Below are 12,268 nucleotides of genomic sequence, written 5' to 3'. Positions count from 1 at the left end.
TCACGGACTGAAACCTCCACAACTGTGAGCCAATAGAAATCTTTTTTCTTTATACCTTGATTATCTCAGGTACTTGTTTTGATGATGGAAAGCCAACTTGCATACTATAATTACAGTTGAAGAGTTCAAAAATCGTGTTTCAGTAGTTGATCGAAAAAGTAGATGCATGATCAACAGTGGACTACATATCTATAGCTCTATAATAGTGTGTGTGTTTATGAACACTTGAAAACACTACCATCCTGCTTAACACTCTACCAAATAATAAAAGAATATATAGTCTGTCAGGTGCCCGTGAAACATTCACTGCAATAGATTATATTCTAAGTCCTAAAAGAAACCTCAGGAAGTTTGAAGGCATTAAAAATATATAGTATATATTCTAAACCACAACAAAATTAGAAATATTAAAATATTTATTGAATACCCCCCAAATAGCTGAAAATTAAACAAAACATTTCCAGCTGGTCACTGTGGCGCATACCTGTAATCTCAGAGGCTCAGGAAGCTGAGGCAGGAGGATCACGAGTTCAAAGCCAGCCTCAGCAAAAGGTAGGTGTTAAACAACTCAGAGAGACCCTGTCTCTAAATAAAATACAAAATAGGGCTGAGGATGTGGTTTTGTTGCAGAGTACCCCGAGTTCAATGCCCAATACCCTGAAAAAAAAATTTCCAAATGACTCAAAGAAGAAATAACCAAAATTAGAATGTATATTGAACTGAATAAAAATGAAAACACAATATGTTAAAATTTGTAGAGGGCAGCTAATGTTTGCAGAGAGAAATCTACAGCTTTAAAATGTTCAAATATTCTAAGATTACTTTTTTCCCTCCTTTGGTACTAGGGATTGAAACCAACGGCACCTAACCACTGAACCACATCTCCAGCTTCCGCCTTTTTTATTTTAAGACAGGGTCTTACTAAGTTGCTTAGGGCCTCACTCAATTGCTGAGGCTGACCTCAAACTTGAGATCCTCCTGTCTCAGTTTCTTGAAATCACTGGAAACACAGGAGTGCACCACTCCATCTGGCTATAAGATTACTTTAAGAAACTAGAAAAAAAGTAATCAAACCCAAAATGAGCATAAGCAAAGTAATGATAAATCAAAGAGCAGAAATAAATGATAGAAGGAATCAATGACACCTGAAACTGTTTCTTGAAAAGAGCATCCTAAAACCCTATAATACGCCACAAACTTCATGGTAAAAGACTGAATTCTTTTCCCTAACATTGGGTAAAAAACAAAGATGTCTCATCCACCTCTACTTAGCAGTAGAATAAATCAGGAAAAAAAATTATATGGATGTCAAAAGAAGAAATAAGTAGTTTTTGATACAGGTGAAATCCACACAACATAGTATTAACCATTTTAAAGTGATCAATTCGGGCTGGGATTGTGGCTCAGCGGTAGAGCACTTGTCTAGCACAGCAACTTGTGAGGCTGAGGCAGGAGGATCACAAGTTCAAGGCCAGTCTTGACATTTTAGCAAGACCCTATCTCTAGATAAAAAATAAAAAGGGCTGAGGATGCAGCTCAGTGGTAAAAGATGCCTGGGTTCAATCCTCAGTAACAGAAAAAATAAAATAAAAACAAAGTAAGCCTAGATTTATTCTCAAAGAACACAATCACATACATGGAAAATGTTAAATATCTCCAAAACCACAACTAGAACCTCAAAGGTAAGTCAATTATTTACTAATTACAATTAGAAATTGAAATTTTAAAGTACTATTTACAACACCATCAAAACATACTTAAGGATTATCTTCATAACAACAACAACAAAAATACCATCCCTGACATTGAAAACTGTAAAAGGCTACCGGAAAAAAAAATTAAAGAAGACTTCCATAATTGGAGAGACATATTATGTTCTATTCTTTAAAGATGTCAGTTTTCTCCAAATTGACCTATGCATTTAATGCAAAGCAAATCAAAACCCCAGAAGGCTTTTTTAATTTTAATTTGACAAACTAAAAATTAAGTCAGTTATAAAATTTACTGGAAATAAAGAGTCTAGAGACAGACCCACACATAGACCAGAACCTGATTTTTGAAAAAAGCATCAAGGTAATTCAATAATGAAATATTTGTATTTCCAACAAATGAAACATCTTTCCAACAAAGTCACATTTTTGTGACTTTGTGTAAGGCAAAGGTTTTTTTACATAGAATGTTTTGCAGATTTCCATCTGCAAAGATATGAACTTCAGCCCTTACCTCATACCATGTTTAAAACTTAATCCCATAGAATATATAAAGAAGTCTAAACACTCAATATCAAAAAACAAAAACAAAAAACAACCCAGCTGATAAATGGGCAAATGAAATAAACAGACACTTCTAAACAGAAGAAATACAGGGCTGTGGTTGTAACTCAGTGGTAGAGCGCTTGCCTACCATGTGTGAGGCCCTGGGTTCAGATAGATAGATAGGTAGGTAGATAGATAGATAGATAGATAGATAGATAGATAGATAGATAGATAAAGTAAAGGTATTCTGTTCATCTATAACTAAAAAAAAATCAACAAAGAAGAAATACAAATGGTAAGCAAATATATGAAAAAATGTTTCACATTTTGCAGTTAAGGAAATGCAAATCAAAACTACACTGATATTTCATCTCACACCAGTCAGAATGGCAGTCATCGAGAACACAAACAATAATAAATGCTGAAGAGGATGTGGAGAAAAAGGAACAATTTTACACTTTTTAGGGATTCTAAATTAGTGCACCACTATGGAAATCGCCATATCACCCAGCAATACCACTCCTTGATACTTATCCTAAAGAATTAAAGTAATCATACTACAGTGATACATGCAAACCCATGTTTATAGTAGCACAATTCACAATAGCCAAACTATGGAACAAGTCCAGGTATCTATCCATCAATGGATGAATGGATAAGAAAAATGTGGTATATATACACAATGGAATTTTATCATCCATAAAGAAAAATAAAATTATATCATTTGCAGGAAAATGAATGAAACTTAAGACCATTATGTTGAGCAAAATAAGTCAATTTCAAAAGGCTAAGGGTCATATGTTTTCTCTCATTTGTGGAATCTATGGAGAAAAAAGAAAAAGAAAGGTATGGGGGAGAGAAAGATCTCATGAAAATCAAAGGAAGATCAGTAGAACAGAGAAAAGGGACCAAGGGATGGGAGGAGGGGAAAGAGTAGGGAAGTGTTGGGGAGTGATAGTGACCAAATCATATCGTTATGTTGCATGCATGTATGAGTATATAACAACAAATCCCACCATTATGTACATCTATAGAGCACCGATAAAAAAACTGAAAAATTTAATCCCAAATAGATCTGAACCTAAGTGTAAGAGCTAAAATAATAAGACTTCTAGAAAGACATTTTTGTGACTTTGTGTTAGGCAAAGTTTCTTTACATAGGATGTTAAAAGCGTGAAGCAGAAAAAAATAACTTGTTAAGTTGAACTTTATTGAGATAAAATTTTTTTGTTAAAATGGTATCTTTAAGAAAATAAAATTGAAACTATGTATTTCAAGAAAATACTTGCAAAGTGAAATCCTAATAAAGAATTGCTTTTTTAAAAATATTTTTTTAGTTATAGGTGGACACAATATCTTTATTTTATTTTTTTATGTGGTGCTGAAGATTGAACCCAGTGTCTCACACATGCGAGGCAAGCACTCTTCCTCTGAGCCACAATCCCAGCCCCTCCTGATAAAGAACTTCTATCCAAAGAATAGACTGTTAAAACACAGAGAGGACAATACAATGATCTTGACATATCATACATTTTAATCAAATGGGGTATAATTTCTCATTTTTCCAAGTGTACAGGTTTCAGAAAAAAAAAAACAGAGAGAGGAAAAACAACTCACACACACACGCACACACACACACACAAAAAAAAAAAAAAAAAACAGGCAAAAGATTTGAATAGAAAAAAAAAAGAAAAAAAATTTGAATAGGCCCTTCATCAAAGAAACTATATGAATAGCAAATAAAAACATGAAAAAAATGCTCAACATCCAAAATTGTTAGTCATTAAGGAAGTACAAGTTGAAACCATAATGACATACCATGATGTACCCATGGAAAGGGCTATCATTTAAAAGACTCACAATATTAAATGTTGGCAAGGGTGTGGAGCAACTGGAAATCTCATACATGGCCTGTGAGAATGTAAAGTAGCACACTGATTTTGGCAAAGAGCAAGGCAATTTCTTAAAAAGTTAAATATACACATACCATATATCCAGCAACTGCTCTCTTTAAGTATTTACCCAAGAGAAATAAAAATAGATGTTCATAAAAACTTTTGTACATGAATGGTCATATCATCTTCAAAATAATAAGTACTTAATAATTTTTTTAGTAAATATATATTTTTGGTTGTAGTTGGACACAATACCTTAACTTTATTTATTTATTTTTATGTGGTGCTGAGGATCAAACCCAGAATCTTGCACATGCAAGGCAAGCACACTGCTACTGAGTCACAACCCTAGCCCAAAATAATAAATATTTTGATCAAACCAAATGTTCATCAAAAAATAAGTAAGCAAAATTCGTTCAATGGGCTACTGCTGAGCAGTAAATAGAAATGAAAAATTGATACATGCTATAAAGATGATGAATCTGGAAATCAGCACACAGAATGAAACCAGACACAGAATGTATGACTATATTCATACAAAATTCTAGAAAAGACCTAAGTAATCTAGAAAACCAAAATTATATTAATGGTTGTTTAGGTCTGGTGATGGATCAAGAGTCAGTCAAGGTCACATAGAGAGGACAAACAACTGGGGTGATAGAAACAGGCTATGTCATGGGAGAAGTTACCTGGGTGTGTTAATTTGTCAAAATTCATGAAAATGTGAACTTAAAATAGATGCGTTTTCATTGTCTGTAAACTGTACCTCAATAAAGTTGGGACTTTATTTGTTCGTTTGTTTTGTTTTTTTGTTTTGGGAAGTACTAAGGATTGAACCCAGGGCCACCGAACTCTACCACTGAGCTATATACCCCCCATGCCTTTTCTTAAATTTTATTTTGAGACAAAGCCTCACTAAATGGTGAGGTGTCCAGAGTCCCTGGGATTTTAGGCGCATGCCACTGTGCCCAAACTTCTCTGCAATTAAAAAAAAAATCAACTTTAAACTAGGCATGGTAGCACATTCCTATAACCCCAGCAACTCTGGAGGCTGAGGCAGAAGGATCACAAATGTAAGTCTAGCTTTGCTATTGAGTGAGACCCTATCTCAACATAAGTTTTAAGAAAGGACTGGGGATGTAGCTCAGTGGTAGAGTGCCCCTGGTTTCAATCCTCAGTACTGAGAGAGGAAGGAAGGTCAGGAGGGAGAAAGGGAGGGAGGATTGCAGATAGGGCAGTAGTTAGGAGAAGGTACTTATTTTATATATATATTTTTTTAGTTGTCAATGGATCTTTTATTGTATTTATTTACATGTGGGGCTGAGGATCGAACCCAGAGCCTCACACATGTTAGTTAAGTGCTCTACCACTGAGCACAACCCCAGCCCTGGGAGAAGGTACTTATAATGGCTCCCTCACTTCACGTGGCCCTCTTTTTCCAGGGACTTCTCCCCCACACTCACTGTAGCCTCTGCTCTTAAATCACAGCCTTCTTTCATTTACCGGCTCTCCAAATATTTGGAGAGGTCTCTATCAATGGTGGCCTTCAACCACCCACCCCCTCCAAAGTCTCCTCTCCCCTGGGTTAAACATTGCCAGATCCCCAGACATTCGCATTTGATGTCCTTTCTACTCTTGATAAAAGTGGGGCTGGAAAATCTTTGAGGCCTGTGCAGAGAGACAAGATCCGGAAGGGCTGTGAATTCCCCAAACTTAAAGAGGGTATTAAAGGGGCTAGGCAACCAACACACACACACACACACACACACACACACACACAAATATAAGTGTTTATAGAGGTGTGCATTGTGAGGATGCCTAAGTCACAGTAAAGATTTTGTTCCCTCCTAATTAAGTTTTAGAAGAGAAGTGACAGGATCTATACCAAGTCAGCCTCCCCACATTGGGCCCAGAGAATGTCCTTGATTAACTTTGTCCTTGGCTGCACACATTGGGTACCAGTATTAAGTGACTCCATCATCCTTGACATAATTTATCTTTTCAAATATTTTGCATTCTGTGAAGCACAGTGTCTTTAAAATGGTCTTTACATTCTGTGTTATCTCCTATTTTCTCTCACCCTCCTCCCCCAGTTATCCTAACCCCACTGGAGGCTACTGTGGATTGAAGAGGTTACTCAATGTCTTGGCCTCGGTTTTATCACCTGTAAAATAGGGACAGCAGTTGTAATAATTTCAAATCATTGCTGTGATGATTTAATATATTCATATTTTTGAAATGCTTTAAATATTTCCTTGCTCCTAGTGAGCTCTCTGAAGTATTTCCTGTTATTATTTACTCAAGGATAAAGGGGGAAAATCTCACTAGCTTCCAGACAGAATTTTAAAAGCTCTTTGGAAAATTAAGAAAAATTAAAAAAAAAAAAGCCTCGTGATGAAATTCTCCTTTATGACACTAGAAGGTAGAGAGGGTAGTGGAATATATTTTTAACCTAAAAATATTTGGACCGATTGCCATATATTTTACTTCTCTGAGTGAGAAAAAAAGATATTGCATATATGCAAAATGTAGTTCTTTCTCCATAGGAAGTGTTCTGTAAGGGTTTTCCCTTGTCATTATGGATGGCCATGATTTGGGACCTCTAATCTACCTTCTTGGGTTACATCTCAGCTTGCATTCCACACATGCCATCCGTCTCACTCTACCAGACCCATCCTGCTCTCTGTTCTTTCCCACTTCACATTGTAATTATTCCAGCCCCAGGAAGCCAGGAAGAGTCTCTTCTTTCAGCTAACCTAGTGATGTATTTATTCCAATTTTTTCCAGCTTTGTATGAAAGCAAGATATTTCAATTAGAGGAGTAGGAAACATGAAAAAAAAAGAAAAAACAGGAATATACTTGGCCTAACTCAACTCTTAGGAAGGAAAGGTTAGAAGGGGTTAAAAAAACTAACTAAAGCATATCTGCCAAGAATTTTACATCTGAGTTTTTACTCATAGCGATTTAAGGGGGAAAGCAATTCTTATGTTTCTGAATCATTTTTTCTTGAATCATCTAATTGTTTTTCTAAAAGCTATTTCATGACCTTTTGAATCCCTTAAAATTTTGTGAGTTCTCTTCTCTTTGTGCCTTATGTTTGCCCCACACTTATTAAATTGAGATATTACTAGAGCAGGCCCACTCTTACTTCCGGGCCCTTGTATGGGCACTTTTCTTTGCTTGTAATACCCTTAGATACCTTCATGGTTAACTTTCTTTTTTCTTTCTTTCCATTTTCTTTTCTTTCTTGTGTGTGTGTGTGTGTGTGTGTGTGTGTGTGTGTGTGTTTGTGCACGCACGTGTGTGTGAGTATGTGTGTGTGTGTGATGTTTTTATTGTTTTTCCACAGCTTAAAAAATATTGTAGATATACAACTTACAGTCAAATTGTCAATTCAGCCTGTTCCAAGCCACAGAACCCCTTTCTCATTTTGAATTCCTCACAGGTAACACTTTTAATTCTTTTAGCTGCTTGTTTTGGTAGTTACATTCATATCAATAAGTAATAGGAATAACATGAGACTCTCAACTTTATTTCCCTTGTTTAAATGTAGTCTCTTTCAACCATTCTATTTCAAATTTAAAAATAAGATTTAATCTGTGACAATACATAAAAGTAATCATGTATATTAGCCCCCAAACAACTTAGCTAATTAAAACTAGGAATCAAAAAAGTGTTAAAGGGAACTTGAAGTACTTCTAGTGTCAATTTCTCATTTTACAAAAGCAGCCTAGAGAAGTTAAGTGATTTTCCTCAGATCAGAGAACCTGAAACAGTGGAATTTGGAAACCGTTGTATGTAATAGATGCTTCACCTTCAACTTGTGAAATGTTGCCCCAAACTGAACTCCTGTTGTCACCCCAATCCTGAGCCTCCCATACCCGTCCTCATCTTAGTCGATGGCAGTGCTATCTTTCCAGGGTTCTGGCTGCTTGAATCTTCTACCTCCCTTCCTTTCACCCCCACATAGTCAATCCATCAGCAAACCCTCTTTGCTCTACCTTAAAGATGGATATCCAATCATACTCTTTCCAATCACCTCTATGTCTACCACCTTTGTCCATAGCACCAGCATCTGACCTTAGGTTACTATTATAGTCTCCCTGTTTCTGCTTCTGCCCTCAAGACTACTCTCAGGCAGTAGGCACAGTGACCACTTTAAACTTATGCCAGTGCATGCCATTCCTGGGCTTTGTTCAAAGCCTCTTTAGCTCTCTATTTCACTCAGGCATTGCCTACACAACCTGTCACCATCTGGCCGCCCAGTTCCCCCTGACCTTATTTTCTACTCTATCTCTTCTTCCATGCATTTTAAATATAGTATTCTCCTTGCTATGTCTTGAAAAAGCCGGGCACACTCCTACCTCAGGGGCTTTCGCTGGCTCTCCCCTCTGCCTGGGGTGCCCTTCCCATAGATATCCTCATGGTAATTTCACTTCTTTTATTCAAAGGACATCTTCTCAATGAGTCCATAGTGAACTTTTTGTTGACAGCTGCAAAATATCCATATAAACCCCGGTGATACCAGATGTTTCTCACCTTGTTCTATTTTCCTTTTGCTTCTAAAATGTATGGTTCTCTAATACAGTATATTATTTATTTATTTTTATAACTACCACAAGAGTAGTTATAAAAATAAATAAATGATAGTTGTACCATGTATCTCCAATGCCTAGTACCTGGCATAGAATGGGTACTCAATGTTTGGGGTGTGTGTGTGTGTGTGTGTGTGTGTGTGTGTGTGAGAGAGAGAGAGAGAGAGAGAGAGAGAGAGAGAGAGCTCTCCTGTTCCTTAGACATATGGTCATTACAGTATCTTATATTGCCTACACCAAGTGGACACAACTAACTTCTCTAGAAAAATGTCTTAAGCTGACAACAAGGCATTTAGGAAAAGTGTCTTTTATATCCCCTTCTGTGTCCTTCATTATTCAAGACTGCTACTCTGATTCTCCTATTCCATGCAAAATCTGCCTGGTGGAGGTATTAATGAACCCAAGCCACACAACTGTTCTCATACAGTTTTGTTTCTCAATACGTTAAACTTCCCTAGGTATTTACATTAAAAACAAAAACAACAACAACAAAAAAAAAATACCAGGAAGAGGAGTGAGTCTTTAGTAGTAAAATTACAGGCAGTGTGTGTTGTGGATGGTAGGAGAAGTTTCAACTGTTTTCTCTAGGTAAAATTAGTCCACTAGTATAAGTTTGCCAAAATATCTTCTAAATAGATGCAAACAAAATTGAGAGAAAAAAATTACAGAAGACTCAAATATTACAAAATAGAAATCACTTCCAAGCTCACATATGGCAAGGTCAATGGTCTGGTTTGGAAGGATATATTTAGTAAAAGGTTTATGGAATCTAATAAAACGTAGCTTGGAATAAATTCCTAATTTTAAAAAAGATAAAATTATGTCATGAAAAATGTAAGTATGAATTTGTAGTGAAGGGAGAATGGGTTGAATTAAAGCATGAATGTATATGAGAGTAAAAATGGGGCCTCCTCTGGTAAACAACTAAGAATCGAATCAATTTTCTTCAAATATTTTAAGCAGAACAATCTATTTTGCATTTCTACCAGTCTATACATTGAAAAGCATCCAGAGGGACCACATAAATTTAAACGCAGATAGCTAAGACACAGAAAACTCCAAATTGTGCAAATGTCTTAAGGAAACAAATTTGGCTTTGAGTATGACTTTAGGAAACGGAAAAAAAAAAAAAAAGAGTTGATTGGTTTAGGTGTGGGAATGAGGTAACTTTGGAGTGGATTGAGAAATTAGTCATTTGAAGTCTAAAGATAAATACAATATAATATCACTTTCATGTAATATATGAATTAAATATTATTTTGCACAAAGAAAATTTCAAAACTTACATAAAAAGATTAATATGGTTACTTTTTGTTGTTGCTATTGTTTGGTACTGGGGATTGAACCCAGGGGTGCTCTACCACTAAGCTACATCCCCAGCTTTTTTTATTTTTTATTTTGAGACAGATTCTCACTAACTTGGTTAGGGGCTCCCTATGTTGTTGAGGTTGGCCTTATAACTTCCAATCCTCTTGCCTTAGTCTCCACAGTTGCTCAAATTACAGGCATGTGCCACTGCATCTGGCCATTTTAATTTCTTAATGACTTAAAACCAAGATGTTCATGAATTTTTAGCAAGTGAACAAGGTTAATCTAAGAATACTATGCAAGCGTTAATTAGGGCAATGAGTATTTCAATTCCATTCACCATCTACAATATAGTAGGCTCTCTATTATAGTGTGCTAGGGCTTGTGGATCCAGGCATGAACTCTGTCATGGAAGAGCTCATAGTTTTGTGAGTGAGATCTCTGTGTGCGCACAGTTTTTTTTTTTTTTTTTAATTTTTTAGTTTGAGATAGAGATTTGCTAATTTACTGAGGGTCTTGCTAAATTCCTGAGGCTGGCCTCAAACTTGCAATCCTTCTGCCTCAGCCTGCTGAGTTGCTGGAATTACAGGCATGTATCACCATGCCTGACTCCTAATAACCTTTGTTACCAAATATCTAGTCCTCTGCATCAGAGAGCACTTCTCTGGATTTACTTACTTTAAGATGCCTCCTTTCTTATTGTTTGTTCCTGGTTTGGGTGAGATTGACTTCATTTGGTCCTCCAGAGATAAACACAGATTGGTTTAATAACCTTTTTTGAACCCATCATGGAATTGATGTGTAACCTGGTCAGAGCCAAGGAGAGGCTGGGATGCATTTACTAGGGCTTGTGGGAAAGAGACACTTCCTTGCTTTCTCTCAGGATCCATCAGAAAAAAAAAAAAAAAAAAAAAAAACTCTTCTCCTAGACAATATAATATGAATATATTAGGTCTAGAATTGCTGCAAGTATTTTTTTTTAAGGAAAAGATTATTTTTTTTATTGGCTTCATTTTTAATTTTAAAATCAGGTAACACTTCATTCCATAAAACAGAATCAGTTTTCCTATGAGCCAAGCAGTCATCAAAAATAATTTGATGAGTTAACATCAGAGTATTTATTTTGCTTACACAAAATAAGGACAAGGAAACTTCACTATTTTGTCAGTTGAGAATGGCTGTTCTCCCTCCAATCCAGATTTCTCTTGGAGGACCAGATGTGTTAGCTTGGTTTGATTGACTCCATGTTGGATCCCGCCCCCCCCCCCGCCACCCCCCCCCGCCCCCGCCACCCCCCCCCCGCCACCCCCCCACGCCCCCGCCACCCCCCCCCCCCCCCCCCCGGCCCGCTGAAATATTGTCTGTTGAAAAACTGGCTTCACAAAGAAGGTGGCAGCAGGAAAATTTCAGAATCTAAAGCTTAAAAATAAGTCTTGGGCAGTGTGGGGTTATTTTCTGTCTCTGGGAGGGATCATCCAGTGTCTGAGGCCTGGGGACAGAGGCAAAGTCCCCAGCCGCTCATCCAGGAGATGTCACTCTCAGTAGCATCTGGTGTCCTGAACTGTGCTCGCCCAGGATGATGGTGGGTAAGGAGCAGCAGGTCACAGGGGCCCCCTGACCCTCTGGGAGACAGCGCTCTCTCTGGGCAGACCCCAGGGTTGAGGGTCAGTGGCCAGGGGAGAATCATATCAATGACTGTCCCTGCTTGTGGTCCCTGAGGTCCTGGCAGCCAGTGTCACAAGATGTCCCTGTCCCCAGCCAGGCCGGGCACCTGGCTAAGTGAGGAGAAAGATGGTGTCCCTCCTCAGGGCCTGGCCCCTGCGTCTGGTCTCACTTCCTCCCCGGCACCACCTGGAAGGGGAGGAAGTGACACCCAGGAGAAGGCCCGGAAGTGAGGCCACCGTCATATTCAAGTTCAGGGTGCAACAGCTCAGTCTGCCCCCCAACAGGCCCCATACTCAGCTCCCCTTCATGGGCCATGTCCCTTCTGAGAGTCACACCCTACCCTTTATAGGCATAAGGACCCAGAAGTTCCAGGGACACATCCATGTTTAGGCCCTTGGATCCGGAAGTGCCTCAAGCTTCCATGTTTAGGCCCCCGGATTCGGAAATTCCTTAGTTGCACGTCCATGTTGAGACTCTAGGATATGGAAGTTCCTCAGGCATTCATGTTTAGGGTCCCGGATCAGGAAGTTCCTCAGATGCACGTCCATC

The 12,268-nt window shown here is 37.9% G+C and overlaps 1 pseudogene; it reads right to left on the bottom strand.

Annotated features, from left to right (window-relative positions):
- Nucleotides 1–12,034, bottom strand: part of LOC114098055 (SUMO-conjugating enzyme UBC9 pseudogene) — a 39,538-nt pseudogene extending 27,504 nt beyond the window's left edge.
- Between the last annotated feature and the right edge of the window lie 234 nt (nucleotides 12,035–12,268).

The sequence above is a fragment of the Marmota flaviventris genome, chromosome 8, assembly GCF_047511675.1.
Source record: "Marmota flaviventris isolate mMarFla1 chromosome 8, mMarFla1.hap1, whole genome shotgun sequence".
NCBI lineage: Eukaryota > Metazoa > Chordata > Mammalia > Rodentia > Sciuridae > Marmota > Marmota flaviventris.
Note: the sequence above shows the minus strand (reverse complement) of the source record. Positions and strands in the feature narration are given on the sequence as shown.